Source organism: Plecotus auritus, assembly GCF_963455305.1.
Source record: "Plecotus auritus genome assembly, chromosome: 2".
Taxonomy (NCBI): Eukaryota; Metazoa; Chordata; class Mammalia; order Chiroptera; family Vespertilionidae; genus Plecotus; species Plecotus auritus.
In genome coordinates this window covers 49,966,012-49,981,485 of record NC_137771.1, presented here as the reverse complement: position 1 = coordinate 49,981,485, position 15,474 = coordinate 49,966,012, and positions in this window count along the sequence as shown.

Sequence of the window (15,474 nt, the reverse complement as noted above, 5' to 3'; positions counted from 1 at the left end):
GATCAGAAAGGGGAGGAAAGAATAAGTAGGAAAAGGGCTGGGAAGGGAGGAGAAGAGCCTTGTAGGAAGAGCCGCATGTTGCGAGGCCCTCTGTGCAATGTGAACAGGTGTCCTGGGGTCCTGGTGGCAGCCAGGGTGGCTGCAGCACCCCAAGCAGCTTGTCCATCAGGTCAGCCAAAGCTGGGAAGGGGGTGGGGTGGGGTGGGGGGAGAGGGATGAAGACATACAAGGCCTTCTAAACAATTTGTGTCTCTATTTAAGAAAAATGGGAAGCCATTACAAGAAGTTAGGTAGGCTTACAGAATCACATTTGTGGTTTTAAAAGATAACTTGAAAAGAAACTGGTAATGTTTGTTCCAGGGAGTCTTTTTAACCCTTGATGTTGTACACATGATGTTGTACACAATAGGGAGCCTACTTCCCTTCCTGCTCCCTCTCTTTAGTGAAGTTGGACTAAATGTGTTCAAGGAAATAATCACCCTGTGTATTTTCTATTAGAGGGCTGCAAACCACCCTGTACATTTGGAACCAAGCCTGTTGGTGGTAGATTATTATAATAACAATAATCCCATAGTGAGAATGACAGCTACTGCCCTGGCCAGGTTGTCAGTTCGTTGGAGCGCCATCCCGTATGTACACCAAAAAAGTTATGAGTTCAATTCCCAGTCAAGGCACATACCTAGGTTGCAGGTTTGATCCCCAGTCAGGGTGCATATAGGAGGCAACTAATTGATGTTTCTTTTTTCCATCAATAAAAAACGTATCATCCGGTGAAGGTAAAGAAATAAGAATAAAGAACGACCGCTATCATTTTTTGAGCATTTGCTATGTGTCCTAGCTCTGTGCTAGACCCTCTATAACTCTATCTCACTTAATTTTCACAACAAATTTATGAAGTGTGTTCTTTTTAACCACACATGTCAATCATTATGTCTGCCACTCCTTGTAAGGGAAACTCCTATGCCTATCACCTCTACTGAATGGGGGCTGCTTTCAGTGGCTTTGATTTGTCTAATGTGATCATCCTCAAGCACACACACACACACACACACATACACACACCACCCACTCTGATTAGATCAGGGGTGGTACCTGCAACCAATCCCACTGGCCAAGCAGCAGTTTTTAGGGTATCATAATACAAAAGCCTCACCCAAATAGATTCTTACTTTTAGAAATTTCAAGTTGAGATATATAAAGGAAATGAGTTAATTGCAGAAATGGAAGTTGAAAGCTCAGAGGCTAGAGAAAGAAGCAATGACATGCCTGAGTGAGTTGAGGGCAGAAGTAAGTCAAAGCGTAAGCAAGCAGAAGCTGTGAGGCAGAGACAAGACACTTGGGGGAGGATGGAGAAGCTGGTGCAGAGAGGGAAGAGAAGCAGACCCAAGAAGCCAACTCTTGGAGAGTAGCTGATGGGCACTTGAGAAAAGTCCACACTTTCATGCCCTGGGCCCAATTCCAGCCTCTGAAAGTCCAGCCACTGAGTGTTTCCTGCTTTGCATGAGATGCCTTCCTCCCTCACCAGGCCTTGCCAGAAGCTTGTTACAGAGAGTGTCTGAAGGAGTCGCTACTCCATGCCACACAGCATTCTCACGTGCAGATGAAGACGCAGAGGCTCAGAGAGGTTAAGTAACTTGCCCAAACTGCCACAACAAACAGAACAGACATTCACATTCATATCTGTTTGGCTCTGAAGCCCTCGTCCATAGGCATACTGTGACTGTTACAGCAGCAGATATTATATGCTCAGAAATATCTGCTCAGAACTTTAGCTTTTCCTACCTTGAAAACAAACATAAAGGGCACACAACTTTCAAATTAGTAAACCAAGTGACTTGCCATTATTGGCCCGTTGGTAAGTATTATGGGTTAACCATTTTCAACATAAGGGGATCATTGCTTCTGAGTCTATTGAAGGAAAGCAGTGCTTTGACCTAGTCAGTTATTTATGTGTGTGGGGGGGTGGTGGGGGGAGGGAGGGACAGGGACAGAGGAGGCAGGATTGGGAGCAGGGACATGTCAAGAGATAGGTTCATAATTTCTCTTCCAGTCACTGGTTAGAGCCTTGCAGTTCTGGGACCTGGTTATCCATTCACTCAGGGAATGGCCCTGGGAGAACTGGGTCAGGCAAGAAATTTCCAGCAATCATTAGATTGCAGCTAATGCCGTTTTGGGTTGTGGAGAAACAGAACGAGGTGCCAAATCAGTCCTAACTGTGGTTCTCCATATAGAACGTCCTCTTCCTTGTAGAAAGGTTTCCAGGTGAAGTGGCAAGGGGAGTGAATACAGAACAAATTCTGTGAGTATCTAGTCAGTATGAGGCCTCGTGCAGGGGAGAGCATACATGTCTGAGTCACAGATCCTCCAGGCCTGGCATAGGTTGCCTTCGCTGTGGCACAGCAGGAAAGCTCTGAGGCTGCAGCCTTCTGGTCAACCAACAACCCCTTCTCTCCTGAGATCCTTCTCACAGCCGTGCACTGGCCAATCACCTCTCCAGATTGTTCCAAATCCTGTGTCGAGGGGCAGTGGGGATCCTCCTCTTTGGTGTCCCTTCCCCCAAAGCCCTTATGTGTCCTGAGCAAATTGCAGCTGAAGGCATTTCTTTTCTTGACCTTTGCCAAACCACCTTTTACCTAATTCCTGGTGTTTTACTCTGTCGAGAGGGGGTGTGGCTATGACCCAGAGAACAGACAGACCCACAGAAGCGAGACAGATTGGGAAAGTCCCTGGGGACACAGCAAGCGTCAGTGGCATGTCCCATGAGGGTCGGCCAACGAACAGAGTCAGAGTCCAGTGAGAAAGATTGAAACCGAGCCTTGCAGGCCCTGGGTCCATCTTCACTCTTCTTCCTTACCCACAGCCCACTGCACTATCACTTAACTTTTTTTAAAAAATTTACTTACTAACTTAATTAAATAAAACCTCATATCAGTATAGTAAATAATGAGGCTCACTTGTCAAAAATGAAGCAGGAACCCATAAAAATAGCTTTAACTATTAACCTATTTGTCCATGTTTCACCTAAAATTGTAGCTCACTGCCATGAGAGGTGCCTGGCTCCCCTTACCTGCCTTCGGCTGGCGTATCCAGGCCTGACTGGAGTTAACCCTGCATGTGGGTCCTGTTTCCACCAGCTGTGCTTGAGAGACCCACAGGGAGGTGGCAAGCTATCTGAGCCTGTTTCCTTCCTGTCAGCTGAAGACAACAATAGTGCCTGCTTCGTAGGGGTGTTGCAAAGATCTGAGGAAATATTGCAATGAAAGCACACAGCACATATTATACACTCCATAAAAGGCTGTCTGTTTTTTCTAGAGTTCTCCCCACCAGTGAACTTGTGCTTTACAGATCATCCATCACATGTTTATTTGGGAAATAAGGTTGTCATGGGTAACAAAGTTCAACTTGAAATAGAAGGCATCTAAATTAAAAACTGTAAGAAAGGTATAATTACAGTACTATTATTGCAAAGGACGAGAAACAGTAAACTAGAACAGTGGTTCATGAGGTCCAATTAGCCAAGATTAAGGGGGCCTGGGGATGCCTCGAACAGAAGGTGTGGTCCCCATCCTCCTTAGCACAACCTCCCTCACTCAAACAACCCTATAGAGGAAACTAATGCTAGATTCTGGGCAGCTCAGGCTAGACAACCGTGGGCAAACTACGGCCCGCGGGCCGGATCCGGCTGTTCTATCCGGTTCTCTTGCTCTCCCCTCCGCTCCTTTACTTTGAATTTATATTAGTTCACACAAACACTCCATCCATGCCTTTGTTCCGGCCCTCCGGTCCAGTTTAAGAACCCATTGTGGCCCTCGAGTCAAAAAGTTTGCCCACCCCTGGATCAGGTCTGTCTGAGTCCAGAGCCCAGTGTCCTCAGCCCCATTTGTCACAGCCTCCGTCACAGGCCCGGGCTTCCTAGTCAGCTCCAGCCAGGCCCGAGGCAGTCAGGATGCCTCTCAACCCAGGTCAGGGGGGCACACTTGTGGCAAGTCCCCAGCCTCCAGCACAGCAGCTTCCAGACATTCTGTCACAGAATTTTCCCAAGTGAAACAACCCCTTCCTGTACAGCTTAGTTCCGGCCGCCTTGACCTCCTCTCACTTTCAACCACTTCCTTTCTTGCTCAACACCAGCTTCCCTTTACAGGCCCGAGTACCTTCACAAGGTCACTGCACCCATCTTCCAGGATCCTAATCCAGTGGTCGGCAAACTCATTAGTCAACAGAGCCAAATATCAACAGTACAACGACTGAAATTTCTCTTGAGAGCCAAATTTTTTAAACTTAAACTTCTTCTAACGCCACTTCTTCAAAACAGACTCGCCCAGGCCATGGTATTTTGTGGAAGAGCCACACTCAAGGGGCTAAAGAGCCTCATGTGGCTCGTGAGCCGCAGTTTGCCGACCACTGTCCTAATCTATCGCCTCTCTCTCCTTCCTCTCTCACCCTGTCTTTCTTTCTCTTTCCATTTCATCCTACCTTCTCCTTCCTTCTGCCATCTTATTCTCCCTCCCTCTCTTCTTTCTTTCACAAATGTTTATGGAGCATTTACTAATGGGCTAGGTATTGTGCTAATGGTTACATGTATGTGGTGATGGGATCCTTGTTTTTATGGGATGTTTACTTTAAAAGGAAAGACTAACACTCACCAATAATTCCTCAAATAATTATTTAATTATGCTGGCAATGATGCTGTACGTAAGGGATTCGAGTTAGTCAGACTCTACAGCACTCATCTGACATTTTCCAAGTCCAGTTGGCATATCTAATGCACTGGATTGTGGACTATCCTAAGGAGGGATTATGTCTGCTTTTATCATATCGCCAGCATCTACTACAGAGCCTGGCATATATACACAGTATATGCTCAGTAATTACTTGTGGAATAAATGAATAAAATGCTTTTAAATATACCCTGTGAGTGCTCATGTTTACATGGGAGTCCTGAGGGAAAGTCAGAGGTAGCCGATCTCCCCTTTCCCAGCCCATCCTCTCCTCCCCCACCCTACCAACAGTCAGGCAATTCATAGCCAACTAGATGTCAAAGATAGGAGGTGTCAAGGGATGCAGGAAGTCGAGCATCCTTCTGCATTCCCTGTCCTCAGCTCTCCCACTGATGAAAACCTACCCAGGAACCCCCTTCCTGGAACCACCAACTTTGGGGACAAAAGAAGGACACTCATTCTGCCTGGCTTTGCGGCTTTCTTGGTATGGAGGCATTTTGGCTACTCTCTCCATGGCCAAATAAGCTCCTTCCAGTTTGCATCCACTTTGGGACTCTTTATTCTGACTCCCTCAATTATGTAGGAAGCAGTGAGTTACTGAAAATTGCACTAATAGGATCAGCTATGAAAAGAAACGAATCCAAAAGTGTGTGTGTGTGTGTGTGTGTGTGTGTGTGAGAGAGAGAGAGAGAGAGAGAGAGAGAGAGAGAGAGAGAGAGACTTTCAGTAAGAATTGCAAGGAGAAAATATCCAGAATATATTTACTCCATCCCATTTTCACTTCAAACTGGAAAATACAAATAAGGTATTGAAGGATGGGAAGAAGTCAACTGAGAAAGAACACAAACCCTTCCATTTCAGCAAAGCTCCCATTGAGAGGCAGGTGGGGAGGGCCTAGGGAAAAGACTATGAGTTCTGGTTTAGAAAGTTGGAGATAGAGTCAGAGAAGCAGTACCACCTTCAGGAAGATGAGGTGATGCTGGGGGGGGGGCGGGGGGGGGGGCGGGAATCAGGGAGAAGACTGGGCATTGTGAAGGAGACAACCAGCCTTGGGCTCCACCTGCATCTGACCTGGCTCTGATAAGAATCTGTCCAGCTTGGCAGCGATGTGACAGTAAATTTTGTGAATTTGAACAACACAATTCATGCCAAAAAAATGATTGCTTTTTTGGACAGAATTATCTTCATTGTTACTGAGGCTGATGTAAGGGCTGGTGAGGTCACCTTCAGTGTGCTGTGTATGACCCAACAGGCACAGCAGAGCAAAAGAGATGGATGTCCAGCCCCCTTTGGGACAGGAATAGCTCCGAGTTCACGCTTTATAAATGCAGAATTTTATATCTGGGAAGGATATTAGTGACCACCCAGTCCAACATCCCTGAACTAATTCAACCTATTGTTTCCAAGGTGAGATTGAGGTCAAGTCCTGAGAAATTACTTACTCAGAGAACATGGCCAAGTTAGCAGAGCCAAGACCTGTTCACAAGGTGTCTCCTACTTTCATTGCTTCAATTGGTACGTACTCAGTAAGTGTTAGCCATCATCATCATCTGCACTTAACACACTGTAGCAATTAGATAGTCTTCCCACTTTGTGGATGATGCAGAAACCAGGTAATTTACCAAGGGCCACACAGCTCGCCAGTGGAGCGGGCCTGGAACCCAGGTCCGGTTCTACCCACAGAGTTCTTTCTGGCCATACACTGTCTGTCCTGTGATCTGTATATGATGAAGCTATGAGCCTGAAAGGCCCCGTGGTCATTGACTCTAGAGAATAACTCTGCTGACTTTGTCTCCAGAGCCGCAGGGCTATTGGGATGCTCCTCTTGGGGACAAAATAAATAATAGCCTCAGGATGAGCATTTTATTTCTCTCTAGTGAACAACTGGGAACATGCTGTAAAGCATAAGCAGTTCAGATATGATGCTGGAGAGGTAGGCAAGGAGAGATCACAGAGGGCTCCTGTCCATATTAGGATGCTTAGATTTGGGGTGACCTGTGGAGACTTTAATGGGGTCCAAGCAAAGAAATGCCACAGTAAGATTTGTGCCTGAGGTATTTCATGCAGGCAGGTGAGTGAAGGGTGGATTTGAGAGGGATGGAGGAGAGGCAGGGAGAAGTGAGAGGAGGCAGCTGTTTAGGTGAGATGATGGGGGCTTATATAATGGTTTTAGGACAGCAGTGGAGGGGGGCAAATTGAGGTCAAGATGAGGAAGAGGGAGGATCCAGGATGAGTCTCATTTTGAGCTTTGATGGCTGAATGGAATAGAGGAAAGGAAGAAGTTGGACTAAAAGAAAGATTGTGAGTTCCAGTTTAGAGAGTTTGAGATAGAGATGCCTAAGGGTATTTTAGCCTGGATTTCCCCCAAAGTAAGACCTGGGCAAAGATTTACATGCTGGCTATTTGAGAAGTGATCCCAGGGAACAGGAGTGAGGAGGGGTCAGGGAGGGTGATATAAGGCACGATACAAAGTCAATCAAGAAAGGAGAACACACAGTACAATATACAGAGGATATTTTATAGAACTGAACATCTGAAATCTATATAATTTTATTAACCAATTCACACAAATAAATTCAATTTTAAAAAGCAGTCTTTCCCAGTTAGCTAAACATTTCTCACAGATGTAAGTTCAAGGGAAAAGAAACTCCATAGTCCAAAGGTGTAACCAAAGCTTTCCCCTGGGGGCATCGTTCCATTGTCTTTGTATGTATACATGGAAGTGTGTGCTGAGTCTTTAGTAAAAACAGTAAATATGTACTTTAAAATACAGTATTTGGTCAATAAATTATATATTTAAAAAAGAATGTGTATCAGGTTGGCCAGCCTCATGGGACCTGGCACTGGATCCCTCTGGGGCCTCCTGGGGAGCCTTCACACTGCATCTCAGGACTGCCCACCCATGAGACAAAAGGGAGAATGTTATGCGCTGGTTCTTATACCTCATTGGTCCAGGGCTTCCCAATGGAGTGTAATGCCCACCTCCTGATCCTTCCCCTCCCCCCATGTAGGTTGCACATGCATAAATGTTAGGTACTTCTGCAGATGAATAGGTGTCCAGGGGCATCAGAGAAACCCCAAGTCATGAAGCAAGGTATACACTGAATCAAAGACAGCACAGAACTGCCTGCCAGAGCTGCTTCTAGACTCAGGGGTGAGGCCAAGAAGCTGAGAGATGATGTACAAGAGGCGTCCCATTCATGGGATCTAGGTGGGGCTGTCCAGTTGGCAGGTATATAAATAATCTAATGCTCTGGAGGGAGGTCAGGGCTGGAGATAAAGGTTTGGGAATCGTCAGTGTACAGGTGGTGGCTGAAGCCACAGGGAGAGTGTGTTGAGTGCAAAGAGCAGTGAGCTGAGAACAGCACCCTGGGAAGCCTATAAGGAGTGGGTAGAGGAAGAGGAGCCTATCAAAGAGCAGGAAAGGACAGGGAGATACAAGAAAAAACTGGAAAGTATAGTTCCATAGGACCAAGGGATAGCAAGTGACAAGGAGATTGGATTTAATGTTCACAATATATCACATGCCATAAAAATCACATGCCACCAGGTTTGGCAATCAGGAGGCGTTGGGTGCCATAACAAGAGGAATTTCAGTAGAATTGTGGTGTTGGAGGCCAGAAAACAGTAGGCTCAGGTGTGAGCAGGAGGTAAGAAACTGGAAAGAATAGTACAACCTGCCTAGTCACAAGGATTGCCCTCAAAGAGGGTAAGGACAACCAAGAGTGAGAACAGAATTTATGTCACCGAGTGAGGAGCTGAGGGAAAGCAAACAAAACAGCCTTAATTTTCTTGATGAAACAAGATTATGTGATGAGACTTTGGGGGATACATTCCTTAGAGCTGGTCGTTCTCCTTCTTCCCCAGGGAGCTTTGTATTGGAGGGTCACAGGATGAGTTTGATCCAGCATTTAGTCATTGCTATTAGTAAGTCAGTAAGCATCGACTGAGCACGAGCAATGTGCAAGGCCTTATTCAAGTAACTGAGGACAATACAAGGATGACTTTAATTTAGCCCCTACTCATAAGGACCTGGCAAACTTAGAGCCTGGGAATTAGCTACATTCCAGAGGAAGTTAGAAACTGGCCTGGGTCAGCAATACCGATCTGGTGTCCACGAGTCTATTCATCGATTTGACAAATTTACTGAGGGGTTGTTATATGCCAGGCACTGATCCAAGTGCTGAGAATACATCAGAGAACAAAACAGAACAAAATCCTGCTCTCATGGACCTTGTATTCTAATGGGGTGACGGACAGGAGAGTCCAAGTTATCGATAAAGCATCAGTGGCTTAACAAAACAATGCTTCATTTAATTCTCCTTCGCACAAAGTCCACTGAGATTCTCCAGGGCAACTCTCCTCCATGCAGTGACCCAGGAGTCCAGAGGGCTTCTCCACCTCAGTCTGAGGTTCCTTGGTTGCTCTGGCAAAGGAAAAGAAAGACTGGAGAACTTGTCATGGGCTTGTCAGGACTGCAGCTTGGAAATGACCCACCACACTTTCTCTAGACTAGTCATGTGAACTCACCTAATGACAAAGAGGCAAGGAAATCAGAGCTGGGGAGCAAATGGAGGATTTGGTGAGCATATCTGTTATGTGGGGGCAAGTATTCTATAGATTTGATGAGTAAATGTCATGTACTATATAAGAAAGTGGTAAGTGCCACAGGAAAAGAGTAGAGCAGGGCAAGGAGGACAGGCAATGAGAGGAGGAAGGGAAGGAGTATAGGCAACATTTAAAAAATATATTTTTATTAATTTCAGAGAGGAAAGGAGAGGGAGAGATTGATAGAAACATCAATGATGAGAGAAAATCATTGATCAGCTGCCTCCTACACACCCCACACTGGGGATGGATCCCGCAACTAGGGCATATGGCCTGACGGGGAATCGAACCGTGACTTTCTGGTTCATAGATTGGCGCTCAACCACTGAGTCATGCCGGCCGGCTTAGGCAGCATTTTTAAACAAGGTGGTCACAGTGGGCCTCACTGAGAAGGTGGCATTTGAACAAAGCCCTAAAGGAGATGAGGGTGCCTTCGAACTATCTGGGAGAAGAGTGGCCTCAGCACAGGAAACAGTCTGTACAGAGGCCCTGAGGCAGGAAGACGTTGTGAGAAAAGAGTGGTAGGAAGTGAGGTTGGAGAGATGGGTGAAGGGAGAGAAACAGGGTGCAGATAGAGTAGGGCCTTCAGGCCATTTGTCAACAGGCTGACTCTAAGAGGAAAGGGACACCGTTGTAGAATTGGAGCAGAAGAGTATGAGCTTTAGTGTGACTAGTCTGGCTCCTCTATAGAGAAGAGACTGTAGGGGCAGGGAGCTCAGATAGAAGACCATTATAGTCATCCAAGTGGGAGGTGATGGTGGCTTGGACCAGGATGGGCGTGCTGGTGAAAAACCCTTGAATTCTGGAAGTGTTAGGAACTCCGTGCCATGGGGTGAAGTTTCTGGAGCTTCCATGCTTCAGTGACTCTGCAGCCCAGAGTCCTGCATGGGGTGGGGGTTGGGGGAAGGGACAGTGGGCAGTGGGGTGTCTAGTGCCAGGGCTGAGAAATAGGCAGATTCTGAGCCAGGTCCTGCACATAGAGCCTGCTGACAAATATGCCTCCGGAGCATGGAAACTCCCCAGGAGTGATCATAATTCTGCAGCCTGGCCACCTGTCTTCCATCAGACAAATCACACAAATACACACTGAAAAGCTAGGTGAAGAGACTGAGGCCTGCAGAGTCAAGTAGACCTAAAAAGCCAGAGTCAGCGTCAGAAAGGGAACCCCAATGTCCTGCCTCCTAGCTTAGAGCTGCTGCTTCTTTCTCCTGCTCTTCTCCTCCTCTCTTTTTAAAAATACATTTTCATTGATGTCAGAAAGAACAAGGGAGAGAGAGAGAGCGAGAGCGAGAGCGAGAGCGAGAGCGAGAGAGAGAGAGAGAGAGAGAGAGAGAGAGAGAAACGTCAATGATGAGAAAGAATCATTGATCTGCTGCCTTCTGAACACACCCTACTGGGGATCGAGCCCACAACCCGGGCATATGCCCTGACCAGGAATCCAACAGTGACCTCCTGGTTCATAATTTGATGCTTAACCATTGAGCAACACCAGCCAGGCCTCCTCTCTCTTTTCACCCATTCATACCAAAATCAAGAGAATTGGGGCAGGGGTCTGAGATGGGAAGAGTGAGGCCTTCTTATTTATTCCCGCTCCTCCACCCCACTCCTTTGCACTTGCCACGGGCTTTGGGCGTCTCCACACCCACAGAATGGTTTAGGTCCAATGCTATGAGGTAGATAGAATATATTAGGTGGTATCGCCAAATAGCTGCAGTCTGTATTGTGGTTAGAGGTGAAAAGCCCAGACTCTGGCATTAGAACTGTTTCCAATTCCAGTTTTGTCGCAAATTAGCCATGGTACTTTGTAAAGTTACTTTAACCTCAATAAGCCTCAGTTCCCTCATCTGAAAAAATGGAGATAGTAATCTTACCTGATAGGATCGTTATAACAGATGTAGTATATGTAAAATGCCTGGATCAGAGTAAGAGGGTGTGGCAGGTCCTGTGAGTTGGTTCACTCAAAATGTGTTCTCAAGTGTGTTGTTCTTAGCCATCCTCTTCTGGAGAGGGTAGAAAAGGAAATAATACTCAAACTTTCAGTTCCCCTTTAGCTAGGGTGGCCACAAAACCCAGTTACAGCCAATGAGATGTAGATAGAAGTCCTTGACTTTTCCAAATAAAAAGGCGGAGCTTCTGAGCAGCAAGTCCTTACCCTTCTCTCCACACCTTCTTGCCTGGAGCTCAGCTCTGAGGGCAGAGGTAGAGAAGCCATCTTGCACAAAGATCACAAGTGAAGGATGATGAGGTGGCAAGACAGAAAGCACTGGGTACTTAATGACACTCTGGAGCTGCTATTTTAGTCCCTGGCTACCTGCCCAGAAATGTATTGTTGTGTGAGACAAATATCTTCTTACTGGTATTTGCCAATATTTGTTGGGGTTTCTGCCATGTGAAGCAAACACAATTAATAACAATAGCTATCATAATCATCATCATCATCCACATCATCATCATGACCATCAGCAGTAGCACCATCAGCAGCAGCACCATCAGCAGCAGCAGCACCATCATCATCATCATCATCATCATCATCATCATCATCATCATATCTGTTCTCCTGCAACAACCTCCAGCTCACAGCTTTAGATTTTATTATCGAATTGGGGAGCCAATTAAGATTTTTTTCCAATAAACTTCTAAGGTATCATTTCCCAGGGAGTATTCCAAGAAACATTGGTTCTTCCAGATATTAATAGGTGTTCTGAGAAAAGGAAAAGCTCTATTGCCAAGTAAAGAAATGGTGGATACTTGGCGGAGATCTTTGTAACAGTGATTTCATGTCGGTATACTATTTGAGGTCTTTCCGAAAGATATGTGTGAAAGGATAATTTTAAAGAATCAATTTCAGATCCTTGGTTACCATAGGTACTCTTCCCAAAAATTAACCTGTCTGAGGACTCCTCATATGTTCTCCTCTCCATCCTGTCCTTTCCTCACGTCCATCCTCCCACCGTACAAGAGACAGGCATACCACCTGCCCAACCAGAAAATACCCTGGGGCATTGCACAGCAGTGTAGAAACCTCTGTGCTACAATGGGACAACTCCACATATTGGTGTTTAATCGGATTCTAATGACTGAAATAAATCCTTTTGCAAGCCATGTGGTCTGCAGTTCTTTGCTTTCAACAGAGTTGAAGGATGTCTAATTAAACTGTCAGCTGGTCAATCATTAGAAATATTTTTAATGGTAACTATGTGATGTCTTATACCTCTGAAATAGGTTAGACTTGAGTGGCAATTATGTTAAATCCATTCTCACCTACTTATTTATGTAAGCACAGTTTCTCAATGCCTGTATCTGTAAAAATAATAAATAGAATGCCTGTATCTGTAAAAATAATAAATAGAATAGAATGGATGTGGCACTCTGTCTCATTGTAGTAATAAATAACTCACCCATGGATACGAGAAACAATTGGGGGGAAAGAGAGCTTCTCAGCTTATTAATTAATGCAATCCCAATACAAATTTGCTCTTTCTGTTTAAAAATTATTCAGCAAATTTGCAATATTTGTCTGTTGTTTTTTACTAATTCTGTGCTAATGATAACTAAATCCAGAAGAAAAAGTTTTTAAATACTTTGCAACTCTCAACTTACTGTGTGTGTGTGTGTGCAGAGAAGTAGGGAGATCGACCAATAAAAGACTTTCAAGCACTAAAACATGATTTTAGAATAAAATTCTGCTGGCAAAATAGAATGGTGAAAATGTTTATTAAAGAGAAGCTTGCTCATGTACTTTTTAACTAGACGGTGATGGATATCAATTCATGGCTGTTGGTATCAAATTGCTGTGATGTTTAGAATTCCTTGAGAAATATTTAATAGAGTAATTTGAGAGTTTTATTTTTTAAATGGCAATATTTATCATATGTCATAAATCACATCCTTTGCAGCTATTTAAACTTATCATGAAACTTTTTAAATGTTTACTTTAAGATAGATGACGGATATATAGTTTTTAAAAAATTGGAGGAGTATGCGGGCAAAATGTGAAGATCATTGCATTAGAGGATCTGCGTTCATAAAGAGATAAAAATGGCAAGTAATTAAGAATGATATTGTGGAAACAGTGCTTTTACAACCACTTGTTCTTCTTAGAGGCTAATTAAACTCACTGCCTATATATTATGCATGTGTCCAGCAAACCTTTACACCCAGATAATGCAAAGACAAACTTTACCTCCTTTCTCTCTCCTACTTAATCACCAAAGACAGGTGCTTGGAATCCAAAGTTATTCATTTATTAATATTCCATCTAAGCTATGAACAAGAAGATAATATAGTCCACAAACAAGTAGCTTAAAAGAGAAATACATTTGGAGAACAAATACAAAAATAAAGAAAGACAGGGATAGGCCTCATAACAGAAAGAGTAGGAAAACTAGGCAGTGCATAGGGAGGACCATGAAACCTTTCACCTCAACTGTCTTTTGTAGAACATATTGTCTGCTTTTATGCGATACATGTTTCCAGAATTTCTAGAAAGAGAAGGAAAAGGCAAAGAGCAATCAAGAATAATGAAGAGCTGATTTTATGAAAAGTTTTGGATACACTTTAAAGCAGTATATTTATTAAAAAATCTGTGTTTCTTGCTAAATGTAACAGGAAGTCAAATGGTAACCCAAGGGCTATTTTAGAGAGAGTCAGGCTTCTCAGAAGAAGAGAATTACTTGGTGCGTGTGCAGGAAGCATGAAAACATTTCATGAAGGGATTGTTTACTTTGGTAAAGAATCTTTGGCAATCAAATTTCCTGCTTAGATTTCTTCCACTATGTAAAAGGAAAAATGGGATAAAAGTAAAGAAAATAAAACTTCAGGTTAATATGGCAGCACCACTATTGTGAGATGATCAAATTATAGCCTAAATTAACTCTAATAACCAAAGGTAAGTTTTTGGTAAATAGTAATAACAGATGTTGTAATAACCCCATTTGTTAGTTAATAATTAATACTAATAACTGAATAAATTATTCTGTTTCACACATAATTTTCAAGCTTCACTTAAGCCAGAAATCCTAACACCCCCTTCAGAGTTGTAAATGATATAAAGAGAAAGGAGGTGTGGGAAAGACCTGACTGGTTCAGCCTGAAAATAAGGAGCCAAGTGAATATAGCAGGAAAGTGGATTTCCCATTCACCCTACAGAGAACAGAGGGCCTGCCTTAAGAAAACAAAACAATTCCCTCAAGTCCAATCCATGCCAACATCATACATCATGTTGGGGACTGTCATATGAAGAATAACACTCTTGCCTGGCCTGTGTGGCTCAGTGGGTGAGCATGAACCTATGCACCAAGAGGTTGCAGTTTGATTCCAGGTCAAGGCACATGCCCAGGAGTGCAGGAGGCAGCAAATTGATGTTTCTCTCTCATCAGTGTTTGTCTCTCCCTCTCCCTTCCTCTTTCTCTAAAAGTCAATGAAAACATATTTTTAAAAGAGAAAAAAAAGAGTGACATTCCTCTGCACTGAATTTGCTCTTCCTTCTGCATTGCCCTGCTCGTCATGAGTCCACAACCTACCACACACCTGCACATGGCAACCCTGATGCACTATATGCACTAACCACCCGTTTGCCTAAGCCAGAAGCCTGGGAATCGTCCTTGATTTCCTCTAATAGCTCCCTCATCCACTTCTCTCCCTCTCAACTGCTGCTCTCCAGTCCCTGAGCTGCACCAGGAATAACAGAGCTTCTCTCATAGCAAAGAATTCAATAAACACGTATGAAATAAATGACCTGATTTGATATGATGTATGACTGACCTCTTTACTCAAGGAGTGAGTGCTCTGCCAAGAATGAGAAGATCCATACAAAAACTCCTTGTTCTTTGGGCTCTTTAGGTGCCACCTCCTCCAGGAACCCTTCTAGATCCTCTCCCACCAATCAGACTGTTTTGTGAGCCTCCTCTGATTTTCCAAAGCACCTGTGCTTACCGTTACCAAAGAACTTATAATTATGTCTTGTAACAATTGATTTCTTTATCTGAGTCCCGCCCCCCCCCCCCCCACCCCGACACACACACACACACATACTAGTTAGGGACTTTCATACCTAGGTCCCCAGTGCCTAGCAGCATATCAGTGCAAAGTACAAAGACAATAAATGCTATTGGATGAATGGATGATACAGGTAATAAGTACAATAAGA